This window comes from Hyla sarda, chromosome 6 (assembly GCF_029499605.1).
Source record: "Hyla sarda isolate aHylSar1 chromosome 6, aHylSar1.hap1, whole genome shotgun sequence".
NCBI classification, from domain to species: Eukaryota; Metazoa; Chordata; class Amphibia; order Anura; family Hylidae; genus Hyla; species Hyla sarda.
This window is the reverse complement of record NC_079194.1, coordinates 50,230,291-50,246,270: the sequence shown is the minus strand read 5'-3', so window position 1 is coordinate 50,246,270 and position 15,980 is coordinate 50,230,291. Positions and strand designations below refer to the sequence as shown.

At 42.5% G+C, this 15,980-nt stretch overlaps 1 protein-coding gene across 4 annotated transcripts in view; it reads right to left on the bottom strand.

Annotated features, from left to right (window-relative positions):
* LOC130275560 (beta-1,3-galactosyltransferase 2-like) overlaps nucleotides 1–2,021 on the bottom strand; it is an 82,025-nt gene extending 80,004 nt beyond the window's left edge. For all 4 annotated transcript variants that reach the window (XM_056523667.1, XM_056523666.1, XM_056523665.1 and 1 more), the window contains exons 1-2: nucleotides 1,961–2,021; nucleotides 1,769–1,870 (exon numbers count right to left, since the gene is read on the bottom strand). The gene's annotated coding sequence lies outside the window, so the exon portion shown is untranslated. The remainder of the gene's footprint in view (nucleotides 1–1,768; nucleotides 1,871–1,960) is intronic.
* Nucleotides 2,022–15,980: the final 13,959 nt, after the last annotated feature.

Sequence of the window (15,980 nt, the reverse complement as noted above, 5' to 3'; positions counted from 1 at the left end):
AAGATCATTTAACTCCTCCCCTATTAAAAGTTTGAATCAACCCCCTTTTCCCATAAAAAAAAAACACAGTGTAAATAAAAATAAAAATAAACATATATGGTATCACCGTGTGCGGAAATGTCCGAATTATAAAAATATATCGTTAATTAAACCACTTGGTCAATGGCGTGAGCGCAAAAAAAATCCAAATTCCAAAATAGTGCATTTTTGGTCACTTTTTATATCATTTAAAAATGAATAAAAAGCGATCAATAAGTCCTATCAATGCAAAAATGGGACCGTTAAAAACTTCAGATCACGGCGCAAAAAATGAGCCCTCATACCGCCCCATACACGGAAAAATAAAAAAGTTATAGGGGTCAGAAATGACAATTTTAAACGTATTAATTTACCTGCATGAAGTTATGATTTTTTTCCAGAAGTGCGACAAAATCAAACCTATATAAGTAGGGAATCATTTTAACCGTATGGACCTACAGAATAAATATCAGGTGTCATTTTTACCGAAACATGTACTACGTAGAAACGGAAGCCCTCAAAATTTACAAAACAGCGGGTTTTTTTTTTTCAATTTTGTCGCACAATGATTTTTTTTCCCGTTTCACCGTAGATTTTTGGGCACAATGACTGACGTCATTACAAAGTAGAATTGGTGGCGCAAAAAATAAGGCATCATATGGATTTTTAGGTGCAAAATTGAAAGAGTTATGATTTTTTAAAGGCAAGGAGCAAAAAACGAAAATGCAAAAACGGAAAAAAACCCGGTCCTTAAGGGGTTAAACATAGAAACGTACAGAACCCCCACCCCCAGGGAAAAAGCTACAGCAGCTATATCACACATGCTACAATGTATATGCATTATGACTGTCTGGCGGAATTACTGCAAAAAATCTCTGCAAATAAAGAACTATTCCATACAACAGTGGTCTTCAACCTGCGGACCTCCAGATGTTGCAAAACTACAACTCCCAGCATGCCCGGACAGCCAACGGCTGTCCGGGCATGCTGGGAGTTGTAGTTTTGCAACATCTGGAGGTCCGCAGGTTGAAGACCACTGCCGTACAATATAAATCTACTTATTGATCCTTTGCCTGGATCTTTACAAATGTTACACAGATGAACAGGAGAATGAAATCAATTTCTGTGTGAACAAGTCCCAAAGCAAAGAATAACTTCAGCCATTCCTCCAACTTCTCTATTTGTTGTCATTCTAACCTTACAGATAATACATTGTCACATCTTTAACAATAATATTTTGGCAACAAGAATTGTTTTGTACAGGGCTCGAGTCCTGCAGGAACGTGTGGGAACTGAGTTCCTGCACTTTTTCCACTGTTCCCATTAGCAGAAGTCCGGCCAGACCAGCCCTTGAGTGGAAATCTTGGGTGAGTTCCTGTACTTTTGTATATTATTTCATTTTCATCCGATCAGCTAAAGTTACTTTTCCTTTATAGATCAATAGGATGATTTTCTTTTTCTTTTTTTTTTATTATAATAATAAAATAAATAAATAAATAAAATAAAATAAAAAATAAATAAATACATATATATATATATATTTTATTATTATAATAATAATAATAAAATAAATCCTATTGATCTATAAAAGAAAAAGTTACTTTCGCTAATCGGATGAACATGAAACAATAATAAGTATCTAAGAACTGATACAAAACAATTCAATGTTTCCAAAATATTATTGTTATAAATTTGACTATTTATTATCTATAATAACCAGAAAAATGTATAAAGAAATTCATGGGCTTACCTAGTATCCAGGTCCCTTAGTATGTGGATCGATCGTCCGGACAGGAGAGGAGTCTGCAGAGGATGAGACTTGTTTGCTTCCTCCTTTCCATGGGAATCGCAACTAACGTTTGTGAAACAATGTATCTCATTATACAGCATCATAATGACACTACACAATACAACACCTAATGACACGGAAGGAGCTGCTCACTATAGTCAGTGTGTGCTGCCAGCTTCACCCTCTCTGCCCTCTTCAGGCAGCTTCGTCCAACTTTCCAGCCCAGCGAGCTCCAGGCGCGTGGCCACCGCAGGGCGCGTAACCCCTCCGCGTGCACTCCGCGGGGCGCATAGCCGCGCGCTCTCGCCCTTCCAATGTCCTCCGCGGACAACTTTCTACTTTTTGTGATAAAGGTTTAAAAGGAAACCGAGCAAGTCCAGAAAAGCAGGCAGAGCAATGCTCCCAATGGTCTCCATCCACAATGCAAACAGCAGTGCCCGTCCCTTCTATGGAATGTTGTCCCAGACAAGGCCACTTACCCGCAGCTGCAGTGGCGATCCCTGCACCATCTGCACAGTTTTGCTCTCCTCTCCCTGGCATTCAGACCTCACCCATTTTTTCTCTCTCTTATTACTCCCCATAACCATCCCTGCTCATGTACTTTGCCCGACAATTTTCCATACAGCTGCATATACACAGGTCTCTGCCAAGGGCGCCCACACATAGTGTCAGAAGTCATCTGATATAGACTTTACAGCAGTGTTTCCCAACCAGTGTGCCTTCAGCTGTTGCATAAGGCTGTCCGGGCATGCTGGGAGTTGTAGTTTCGCAACAGCTGGAGGCACACTGGTTGGGAAACCCTGGTTTACACCTTAGTGCTGTCATAGTGGCAAGTTGTCTAGCCAGGGCCACCATCAGGGGGGTACAACCAGTACCCCAATAAGGGGCTCGGATCCCCAGAGGGCCCCACTGGGCCCGACTCTTGTTCATTATTTTTTTTCATGGCTCCAGTGGAGCAGCCGCTAGTCAGTCAATCACACTGTCACCCTGGGGCCGGCGGCCACACATACCTCTCTAGCGGCCGCTGCCACTTTAACCCCTTAAGGACCCGGGGGTTTTACATTTTTGCATTTTCGTTTTTTCCTCCTTACCTTTAAAAAATTATAACTCTTTAAATTTTGCACCTAAAAATCCATATGATGGTTTATTTTTTGCGCCACCAATTCTACTTTGCAATGATGTCAGTCATTTTGCCCAAAAATCTACAGCGAAACGGAAAAAAATATCATTGTGAGACAAAATTGAAAAAAAAACAAAACGCCATTTTGTAACTTTTGGGGGCTTCCGTTTCTACGTAGTATATTTTTCGGTAACAATGACACCTTCTCTTTATTCTGTAGGTCCATACGATTAAAATGATTCCCTACTTATATAGGTTTGATTTTGTCGCACTTCTGAAAAAAATCATAACTACTAAAATTGTCATCTTCTGACCCCTATAACTTTTTTATTTTTTTGCGTATGGGGCGGTATGAGGGCTCATTTTTTGCACCATGATGTGCAGTTTTTAGCGGTACCATTTTTGCATTGATACAACTTTTTGATCGCTTTTATTCATTTTTTCATGATATAAAAAGTGACCAAAAATACACTATTTTGGACTTTGGAATTTTTTTGCGCGTACGCCATTGACCGTACAGTTTAATTAATTATACATTTTAATAATTTGGACATTTCCGCACGCGGTGATACCACATATGTTTATTTTTATTTACACTGGTTTTTTTTTTTTTTAATGGGAAAATGATTCAATGGGAGGTGGTTCAAATAAATGGGGGGTGATTCAAACTTTTTTTTTTTTTTTTTCACTTTTTTTTTACAGTGTTATAGCTCCCATAGGGACCTATAACACTGCACACACTGATCTCTTACATTGATAAATGGTTTCTCATAGGAAACCAGTGATCAATGATTCGGCCGCTTGATTGCTCATGCCTGGATCTCAGGCACTGAGCAGTCATTCGGCGATCGGACACCAGGAGGCAGGTAGGGATCCTCCTGCTGTGTCTCAGCTGTTCGAGATGCCGCGATTTCGCTAACCAGCAATGTTTTAGTTTCATTTTAGACGCGGCGATCAACTTTGACACGTCACAGAACGGGAGTGGACTCATGACGTACCGGTACGTCATGGATCCTTAACAGGTTAAAACACAGTGGCCGTCAGGAGTTAGCATAATGAAGGTGCCGTGCGCAGGCATGTCCGCTGCGCTATAATCAGCATGCCCCATCATCTCAGTAGCGCTGCCTGCTGGGGAGGAGCTGAAGCGTATCAGATAAAGAGGCCTGGAGACCTTGGAGGAGAGCCTGCCCTGAGCTGAAGGCACGCGGCTGGCCGTGAGGGTACTTAGTAGTAAAAGCATGGGAGGGGTGGGGTGGGTTGCGTAGGAGTGTTGGAGTAAATATGGAATGACAGTGGCAGACAGCTGGGGCAATATGTCTGGGGACTGAGGTCTGCAATTATATTGGGCCACTGTTAGCATGTGGTTATATGGGGGTATAGTTGTTTTAGGGCCCCTCTTTGCAGACAGTTACTCCCATACACACTGCTCAAAAAAATAAAGGGAACACTTAACACAACACACAATGTAACTCCAAGTCAATGACACTTCTGTGAAATCACACTGTCCACTCAGGAAGCAACACTGATTGACAATCAATTTCACATGCTGTTGTGCAAATGGAACAGACAACAGGTGGAAATTATAGGCAATTAGCAAGACACCCCCAATAAAGGAGTAGTTCTGCAAGTGGTGACCACAGACCACTTCTCAGTTCCTATGCTTCCTGGCTGATGTTTTGGTCACTTTTGAATGCTGGCGGTGCTTTCGCTCTAGTGGTAGCATGAGACGGAGTGTACAACCCACACAAGATGCTCAGGTAGTGCAGCTCATCCAGGATGGCACATCAATGCGAGCTGTGGCAAGAAGGTTTGCTGTGTCTGTCAGCGTAGTGTCCAGAGCATGGAGGCGTTACCAGGAAACAGGCCAGTACATCAGGAGACGTGGAGGAGGCCGTAGGAGGGCAACAACCCTGCAGCAGGACCGCTACCTCCGCCTTTGTGTAAGGAGGAGCAGGAGGAGCACTGCCAGAGCCCTGCAAAATGACCTCCAGCAGGCCACAAATGTGCATGTGTCCACTCAAACGGTCATAAACAGACTCAATGAGGGTGGTATGAGGGCCCGGTGTCCACAGGTGGGGGTTGGGCTTACAGCCCAACACCGTGCAGGACGTTTGGCATTTGCCAGAGAACACGAAGATTGGCAAATTCACCACTGGCACCCTGTGCTCTTCACAGATGAAAGCAGGTTCACACTGAGCACGTGACAGAGTCTGGAGACGCCGAGGAGAACGTTCAGCTGCCTCCAACATCCTCCAGCATGACCGGTTTGGTGGTCTGTCAGTAATGCTGTGGGGTGGCATTTCTTTGGGGGGCCGCACAGCCCTCCATGTGCTTTTCAAAGGTAGCCTGACTGCCATTAGGTACCGAGATGAGATCCTCAGACCCCTTGTGAGACCATATGCTGGTGCGGTTGTCCCTGGGTTCCTCCTAATGTAAGACAATGCTAGACCTCATGTGGCTGGAGTGTGTCAGCAGTTCCTGCAAGAGGAAGGCATTGATGCTATGGACTGGTCCGCCCGTTCCCCTGAATCCGATTGAGCACATCTGGGACATCATGTCTCGCTCCATCCACCAACACCACATTGCACCATAGACTGTCGAGGAGCCACCTCATCAGGATCATGCCCAGGCATTGTAGGGAGGTCATACGGGCACGTGGAGGCCACACACACTACTGAGCCTCATTGTCACTTGTTTTAAGGACATTACATAAAGTTGGATCAGCCTGTAGTGTGGTTTTCCACTGTGATTTTGAGTGTGACTCCATATCCAGACCTCCATGGGTTGATAAATTTGATTTCCATTGATAATTTTTGTGTGATTTTGTTGTCAGCTCATTCAACTATGTAAAGACGAAAGTATTTCATACGATTAGTTCATTAATTCAGAGCTAGGATGTGTTATCTCAGTGTTCCCTTTATTCTTTTGAGCAGTGTATTTGTAGGTCTCAGTCCCCAAGTAAATTGCCCTATGAGAGGGGCTTACAACAACTATATTAACGGGGGGGCCTACCCAGACTAAATGAACTAACTCGTATACATTGAGTGTACCTGTAAAGCAGTGTTTCCCAACCAGGGTGTCTCCAGCTGTTGCAAAACTACAACTCCCAGCATGCCTGGACTGCCTTTGGCTGTCCAGGCATGCTGGGAGTTGTAGTTTTGCAACAGCTGGAGGCACCCTGGTTGGGAAACACTGCTGTACACCCTAGTCCCTAGACTGTTATATGAAAAAAATATGGGGAAAAAATTTATGTAAAAAAAATAAAATAAAATAAAACATTACGTGCATAAATGTCTGAATTATTAAAATATAATGTTAATTAACCAAAACGGTCAATAGTGTAAATGTAAAAATCCAGATTTTTTTTTCCAGGAAATAATATCCTTATTTTTGGTCAAAAAAATGCCCCTCATACATCCCTGTATACAGAAAAAGAAAATTAAAAGCAAGGAGTAGGATCCAGCTCTTAAATGCAAATAAAACTTCTTTATTCAACAGACATAGTCAGGAATAGAAGGCACTAGCACTTGCCAAAAAATAAAAGTTATAGGAGTCAGAAGAGGATGATTATAAGCATATATTGTCTTACAAAATGTTATAATTTTTTACAAGTAGTAACATAAAACAACCTATAAATTGGATATCATTGTACTTGTATGTACCTTTATAATTTAATACCCTTAACCACTTAAAGGGGTACTCCAGCCCAAAACATCCGCCCCAAACATACGATGTTAGATCACGGGGTACGGCCGCTGGGGACCCCCGCGATCCCCGTACCAGCAGCGGTGACGTTAGGAACGTCACATTACGCCCCCTCCATTCATGTCAATGGAAGGAGGCGTGATGGCTATGACGTAGCCATCACGCCTCCTTCCATAGAAATGAATGGAGGGGGCACGGCGGCCGCATCAACAGTCATCGGCCATGGAGCAGAATTCGCTCTGTGCACCGAATAACTGAGTGCAGCGCCGGAGATCGCAGGGTCCCCAGCAGCGGGACCCCTGCGATCTAACATCTTATCCCCTATCCTTTTGATAGGGGATAAGATGTTTGGGGCAGAGTACCCCTTTAAGGACATATTTTTTAAAACTTATTTTATTTTTTGCATTTTCCTTTCCTTCTAAGAGAAATAACACTTTCAATTTTCCACTTACAGACCCGTTTGAGGCTTTTTTGCACCACCAATGGTACTTTTTAATGACATCACTCATTTTAAATCTATGGAAAAAAATGTTTTGTGAGGTAAAATTAAATAAAAACCATCATTTTGCAACTTTTGGGGGTTCATACGATTAAAATGGTATCCAATTTATAATAAAGTTTTACTTTCTTTGTAGTTAAAAAAAAAAATATATAGATCCTAGGGTTTGGGAGGACTTGGGTGGGGCCCTGGGGTGGGGGACCTAGGCCTTGATCCATGTAAGGGGCCCCAAAATTTCTGATGGCAGCCCTGTTCATATATGACCTCCTGACTAAATCAATGCACACAAGAATGCTATGGAGTCATTTAGACTGAATTATAAAATGGTAATTTTCTTAAATCTTTTAAAATCAAATAGTGTTGCTCGCGAATATTCGCAATTCGAATATTATTCGCGAATATCGCATATTCGCGAATTCGCGAATTTCGCGAATATAGCGCTATATATTCGTAATTACGAATATTCTTTTTTTTTTTTTTCTTCACAGTACACATGACAGTGATCACCCCTCTCTGCTTCCAGCTTGTGTGGTGTAAAGAAGGCTGTAATACTACTGTGTGAGACTGGCGTGCGAAAAATCGCATATGCGAAAATTAGAATATGCTAATATTCGCATATGTGAATTTTCACGTATGCTGATTTTGCATATGCGAATTTTCGCATGTGTTAATTTTCGCATACGCGAATTTTCACGTATGCGAAAATAAAACAAGGATATAACGGATATGCGAATATTCGCGAATATATGACGAATATTCGTCCATATATTCGCGAATATTCGCGAATTCGAATATGGCCTATGCCGCTCAACACTAAAATCAAATACCTGGCATAATAGTTAAAATACAAAAGGGAGAAGCTCCCACTGGGGAGACTAAACAAAGGGGTGACACTGCCTGGTCATGCATGTAACAATACACAGAGAAGAAATTTATATACAGTTGCAAGAAAAAGTATGTGAACCCTTAGGAATTATATGGATTTCTGCACAAAGTGGTCATAAAATGTGACCTGATCTTCATCTAAGTCACAACAATAGACAATCACAGTCTGCTTAAACTAATAACACACAAATAATTAAATCGTACCATGTTTTTATTGAACACACCATGTAAACATTCACAGTGCAGGTGGAAAAAGTATGTGAACCCTTTGGAATTATATGGATTTCTGCACAAATTGGTCATAAAATGTGACCTGATCTTCATCTAAGTCACAACAATAGACAATCACAGTCTGCTTAAACTAATAACACACAAATAATTAAATCTTACCATGTTTTTATTGAACACACCATGTAAACATTCACAGTGCAGGTGGAAAAAGTATGTGAACCCTTGGATTTAATAACTGGTTGAACCTCCTTTGGCAGCAATAACTTCAACCAAACGTTTCCTGTAGTTGCAGATCAGACGTGCACAACGGTCAGGAGTAATTTTTGACCATTCCTCTTTACAGAACAGTTTCAGTTCAGCAATATTCTTGGGATGTCTGGTGTGAATCGCTTTCTTGAGGCCATGCCACAGCATCTCAATTGGGTTGAGGTCAGGACTCTGACTGGGCCAATCCAGAAGGCGTATTTTCTTCTGTTTAAGCCATTCTGTTGTTGATTTACTTCTATGCTTTGGGTCGTTGTCCTGTTGCAACACCCATCTTGTGTTGAGCTTCAGCTGGTGGACAGATGGCCTTAAGTTCTCCTGCAAAATGTCTTGATAAACTTGGGAATTCATTTTTCCTTCGATGATAGCAATCCGTCCAGGCCCTGACGCAGCAAAGCAGCCCCAAACCATGATGCCCCCATCACCATACTTCACAGGTTGGATGAGGTTGTGATGTGCTGTGCCTCTTTTTATTGTGTGTGTGTTTCTTCCAAATAACTCAACTTTGGTTTTATCTGTCCACAGAATATTTTGCCAGTACTTCTGTGGAACATCCAGGTGCTCTTGTGCAAACTGTAAACGTGCAGCAATATTTTTTTTGGACAGCTGTGGCTTCCTCTGTGGTTTCCTCCCATGAAATCTATTCTTGTTTAGTGTTTTACGTATCGTAGATTCGCTAACAGAGATGTAAGCATATTGCAGAGACTTTTGTAAGTCTTTAACAGACACTCCAGGATTCTTCTTCACCTCATTGAGCAGTCTGCGCTGTGCTGTTACAGTCATCTTTACAGGACGTCCACTCCTAGGGAGAGTAGCAACAGTGCTTAACTCTCTCCATTTATAGACAATTTGATTTACCGTGGACAGATGAACACCAAGGCTTTTGGAGATACTTTTATAACCCTTTCCATTGCTATGCAAGTCAACAATTCTTAATCGTAGGTCTTCTGAGAGCTCTTTTGTGCGAGGCATCGTTCACATCAGGCAATGCTTCTTGTCAAAAGCAATCCCAGAACTGGTGGGTGTTTATTTTATAGGGCGGCTGTAACCAACACCTCCAATCTCATCTCATTGATTGGACTCCAGTTGGATGACACCTCACTCCAATTAGTTCTTGGAGATGTCATTAGTCAAGGGGTTCCCATACTTTTTCCACCTGCACTGTGAATGTTTACATGGTGTGTTCAATAGAAACATGGTAAGATTTAATTCTTTGTATGTTATTAGTTTAAGCAGACTGTGATTGTCTATTGTTCTCCACTAGTATATTGTTCTCCACTAGTTGCCTTTGGTGTAACACTCTACCTTATTCAACATAGTTGTTAGTTAGCTAGGTGTTTTATAACCCCTGCATTCCTGTATATATGAACACATTATTTCTATATATATATATATATATATATATATATATATATATATATTTATATTTTTTTTATACATGTCCCCTTCTATATGTATTGTTCATATGTGAAATTCTCCCCCTTTTCTGTTTATTCGTATGTGTATCTTTGTATACTGGGTGGTTCCCCTCCAGTGGAGCCTTGAGGGTCAATTCCCTTCTTGGCTCACCTGGAGGGCTAACCACCCAGTTCCCTATATATAGTATGCTTTTAATCACCTGAGTATGCCTGATGAAGCAGATAATCTGTGAAACGCGTTGCATGATGGGTGATTAAAGTTGATTTTACCCTCCGAGTGTGTCCGGCGCCTCCTGATGTCCGCCACCTCTTTGGAGGCTCCTTGTTTCTTTGTGTCTATTGTTGTGACTTAGATGACGATCAGATCACCTTTTTATGACCAATTTGTGCAGAAATCCATTTAATTCCAAAGGGTTCACATACATTTACTTTCAACTGTAAGGTGCAAAGGATGCCTTGAGTCTTTAATATTTATAACCCTGAGTAATACAGCCTCAAGGGGTACAAAAAAAAAAAGGACAAGCATAACAATACATACCAAATAATAAATAATTGGTAGCTTGCAGAGCAGGAGTTTCGGTACAATCCTTCGTCCTGGGGGTGGCGTCCTCACAGCTCAGTAGACTATTTATATTAAAGCCATCCAATCAGAACTTCACTGTAAACATCATTACACACCTGGCTATAGGATGTGTCTTCCATGTGTCGGCGCAGGGAAGGGGTTATTTGTCCCCATTTTTATATTACATTCCGCAGGTGCACTGTAGGAGGAAAAAAGCCTCTTTTGTGGTATTAAGACTCCATGTTCCCTTATGTACTGCCTCCACCCAGAAATTATATTATAATTAAGGGTTTGGCAGGCCACACATAAGCCACAGGAAAACAAGCCAGGATATTTATTTTTATTAGTAGGACCACATCTAACAAAATGACTCCTCACAATCTGATTTTCTGTGGTTTCTTCAAACATCAAAGTAAATCATAGCGCTGACACATAACTTTTTATGTCGTACCTTTAAAAAACTGTTTTTATACTTAAACATCCAATATTTTCATGACCATATTAAACAGTTAAATACATTGTCCTATCAATTCAAGATAAAAACCTGTTCAAATCTGTCCCATTGTAACAAACTCATCTAGCCACCGGTAGAGTCCCTCACTGTCCCTGTTGACCAGTCCTGCTCAGTGCACTTAACTAGTGTAATGACTGTCACCCAGTTGGATGCCACCATTTAGGGTGGATTGTCTTAGTTTGGGACACTGGTTGGGGTGGGTTCAGGTCTGCACTGCTCTGTACCAAATTTGACATGCATATCTAAACCTGTTTACCTGTATCACATGCATCAAAATATACTGGCATTTGCTCATTATTTCTCTAAGCTTATCCTATTACACTCTTCCTGGTGAGTAGGGTGATCACACTGAAAAGGGTGGACTCATGCTTGAACCTTTCCCTGGTGAGCCCTAACTTTCATTAACTGCCCTACGTGTTTCTTCCTAGGTTGATAGCATTCATCAGGGGATGACACAATTCATTTCTCTGACTGTGGCACGAATTCCAAATCCTCTGCCTGTGGTATTGGCTGTTGTTTCTCTCAGATAAAGGTATATTTGGTCGGTACTGTAGTATGTAGGTGCCCATGGATAGCGTACTTCCTATAGAGGTTAAAAGAATACCGGCACACAAATGCTGATAAGTAGCTTCTTTATTTAAGCATATACTGCAGCTCATATAGCAGCACACGTTTTTTCTCAACTGTCAGAATATACGTCATCACAAATCCCAGAAGTACCCGCCCCCCACACCATGTAATTCACAACAAAACACATGTGACCAACTTTATGAATGAAGCCATGGAGATACTATACAACATTGGAGGCGGCATCTCATGTTGGGCGCTGCAACTGCAGAGCGAAAAATAAGTAAGTAAAGAGAGTCATTCATGCAAAATACCTAAACAGTATACGGTAGATACCGTTCTAATGTAGCAATTTAGCCAGTAGTCCCAGTGAGATAAATAATATTTAGTGAAAATACCATGTGAGTTTAATAATAATAATAATTTATAATAATGCTCCTTAGTCTGCACAATGAAGGCTGTAGTTACTGGTGCTAATACCAATCTGAAATTCTCCAAGAAGTATTCATGGAAATTGTCAGACAGCAGTGTAATATAGTAACAAGGCAATAGCCTCTGAATCCTTGTGATGATGAGAAACTCGCCATGCTTGGCTAATAATATGTCAACAAAAGTTTGATTTTATTTCCATCATTTACACTTTCAAAATAACAGAAAACAAAAAAATGGCGTCTGCAAAAGTTTGGGCCCCCTGCAGAGTTAATATCTTGTACTGCCCCCTTTGGCAAGTATCACAGCTTGTAAACGCTTTTTGTAGCCAGCCAAGAGTCTTTCAATTCTTGATTGAGGCATCTTTGCCCATTCTTCCTTACAAAAGTCTTCCAGTTCTTTGAGATTTCTGGGCTGTCTGTCACGCACTGCTCTTTTAAGGTCTATCCATAGATTTTCAATTATGTTGAGGTCAGGAGATTGTGAAGGCCATGGCAAAACCTTCAGTTTACGCCTCTTGATGTAATCCCTCGTGGATTTCGAGGTGTGTGTAGGATCATTTTCCATTTGTAGAAGCCATCCTCTCTGTAACTTCAGCTTTTTCACAGATGGCATCAAGTTAGCATCCAAAATTTGCTGAAATTTTATTGAATCCATTTTTCCTTCTACTTGTTAGATGTTCCATGTGCCACTGGCTGCAATACAACCCCAAAGCATGATTGATCCGCCCCCATGCTTAACAGTTGGACAGAGGTTCTTTTCATTAAATTCCGTCCCCCTTCTTCTCCAAACGTACCTTTGCTCATTCCGGCCAAAAAGTTCAATTTTAACCTCATCGGTCCACAGAACATGTTTCCAAAACGCATCAGGCTTATCTATATGTTCATTTGCAAAGTTCAAACGCTGATTTTTGTGGTGAGGACGTAGAAGAGGTTTTCTTCTAATGACTCTTCCATGAAGACCATATTTGTACAAGTATCTCTTTATAGTGGAATAGTGTACCACAACTCCAGTGTCTGCCAGATCTTTCTGGAGGGATTGTGCAGTCAAACGTGGGTTTTGAATAGTTTTTCTCACAGTTCTGCGAGCTGTTCTGTCTGATATTTTAACTTTCACTGCTCCTGATGATGGCCATTTCTTAATTACATTCCGAACAGAGGATATTGACATCTGAAAACGTTTTGCTATCTTCTTATAGCCTTCTCCAGTTTTGTGAGCGTCAACTATTTTCAGTTTCAGATTTCTAGACAACTGCTTAGAAGAACCCATGGTGCTGATTGCTGGGGCAAGGTCAGATGAGTCTGGGCATTTAATCTGGGCTTTGAGATTGACATCACCTGGTCTTCCCAGATGATGATTGAGAACAATCCATGACACTGGCAATTCTCAGCTTTGCAAAGGAGGCAGTGCATGCTATAAATTCTGCAGGGTGCCCAAACTTTTGCAGATGCCATTTTTTTAGTTTGAAAGTGTAAATGATGGAACTAAAATCTAACTTTTGTTGACATATTATAAGAATGTCTAATCTGTAATTTGATACCTTTTGGAGATTTTTCCATCTTTCCTTGGCTTCTTTATGCACAGGGCTGCCCTGCACCTGAAATTACCCCTTGCGCTCCTGTCAAGTCCCTAAGTATACAGGAATAGGTGGCTTATTGTCTCACTAAATATGTGCCTATCTAAACATTTTCCATAGGATAAGGAGATGATAAGCTTTGCGGCGGGCTCTGGTGAAAACCAGTAACCCCTTAGATTCCGTTCCCCTGGTATGGCCCACGCCATCACCTCACTGACACAGAGGATCCACCACCCGTGTCCTCCCCGCATACCAGTCCGGATCCTGACAGTAGAGACGGCCATGGATCCCGCTGCCCAGTGTCGCTGACCCAACCTCTGTGGTCACCCAGCAATCACAGCAGATCGCGCAACAAGGACAACAGCTGACTCAGTTGACTGCTATGCTGCAACAGCTTCTGCCGCAACAACAGCAACCATCTCCTCCGCTAGCTCCTACATCTCCTCCGCAGCGAGTGGCTGCTCCCAGTTTCCGCCTGTCTCTTCCAGACAAGTTTGATATGGACTCTAAACTGTGCCGTGGATTCCTGTCCCAGTGTTCCCTACACCTGGAGATGATGTCAGACCAATTTCCTACAGAACGGTCTAAGGTGGCATTCGTGGTCAGCCTCCTGTCTGGAAAGGCCTTGTCATGGGCCACACCGCTTTGGGACCGCAACGACCCTGCCACTGCTACAATCCAGTCCTTCTTCTCAGAAGTACGTAGTGTCTTTGAAGGGCCAGCCCGGGCTTCCTCAGCCGAGACTGCTTTGCTGAATCTTGTCCAAGGGAGTTCTTCAGTGGGCGAATACGTCATCCTGTTCCGCTCCCTCGCCTCTGAGCTTTCCTGGAATAATGAGGCCCTCTGTGCGACCTTCAAGAAAGGTCGCACGAGAAATTCCTGTTAACCTGTCTGAACTCATCCATTTGGCCACCTGCATCGACATGCGTTTCACGGAAAAACGCCAGGAGCTTCGTCAGTTTTCCTCCCAGGCTCCTCTCCTCCAACGTCCTTTGCAATCTGTTCCTGTGCATCCTGCCGAGGAGGCTATGCAAGTGGATCGGTCTCGCCTGACCCAACAAGAGTGGACTTGCCGTAGGAATGAAAACCTGTGTCTATACTGTGCAAGCACCGAACATTTCTTAAAAGACTGTCCTGTTCGTCCTCCGCGTCTGAGAAACGCACCCACTCACCTAGTCAAAGTAGGAGAGTCGTTGCTAGGAGTGAATTCTACCTCTCCACGATTGACTTTACCTGTGCGGATTGCTATACCCGCTAATGCTACTTCCTTCGCTGTGACCTTCTTGGACTCGGGTTCAGCAGGAAGTTTCATTGAAGCCTCCCTAGACAACAGATTCAACATTCCAGTCACCCATCTTGTCAAACCTCTCTTCATTTCATCCGTCAATGGAGAGAGACTGGTCTGCACCGTGCATTACCGCACTCAACCGCTACTCATGTCTGTTGAAGTTCACCATCATGAACATATTGAATTTTTTGTGCTACCCAACTGCACTTCTGAAATTCTTCTGGGCTTGCCCTGGCTCCAACGTCATTCAACTAGCCTCGACTGGGTCACCGGGGACATTAAGAGCTGGGGATCTTCTTGCCACAAGCGATGTCTCCACCCAGTTTCTTCCTGCCAAGTCTCCATGGCTACTCCATTGCCAGGTCTTCCTAAGGCCTATCTGGACTTTTCAGACGTCTTTTGTAAAAAACAAGCAGAGGTTTTACCTCCGCATAGACCCTATGGCTGCCCTATCGACCTGCTCCCTGGTACCACACCGCCCCGTGCTAGGATTTACCCACTTTCTGTCCCGGAATCACAAGCTATGTCTGAGTACATACAAGAAAACCTCAAAAGAGGTTTTATCCGGAAATATTCTTCCCCGGCTGGAGCTGGATTCTTCTTTGTCGCTAAAAAAGATGGATCTCTCCGCCCTTGTATTGATTACCGCGGCCTCAATAAAATTACCATAAAAAATCGCTATCCTCTGTCTCTCATCTCCGAACTCTTCGACTGACTGCGAGGTGCCAAGATTTTCACCAAACTTGATTTAAGGGGCGCATAAAACCTTATCCGTATTCGAGCAGGCGACGAATGGAAAACCGCCTTCAGTAGCAGAGATGGTCACTTTGAATACTTAGTCATGCCCTTTGGTCTATGCACCGCCCCAGCAGTCTTTCAGGACTTTGTTAATGAGATTTTTCGGGACATGCTGTACTCCTGTGTGGTAGTCTACCTTGATGACATCCTCATTTTTTACTCCAACCTAGAGGAACATCGCCTTTATGTTCGTCAAGTGCTCCAACGATTACGTCAAAATCAACTTTACGCTAAAATTGAGAAGTGTCTATTCGAACGCAGCAGTCTTCCCTTCCTGGGATACATTGTGTTCGGACAACGTCTTCAAATGGAATCTG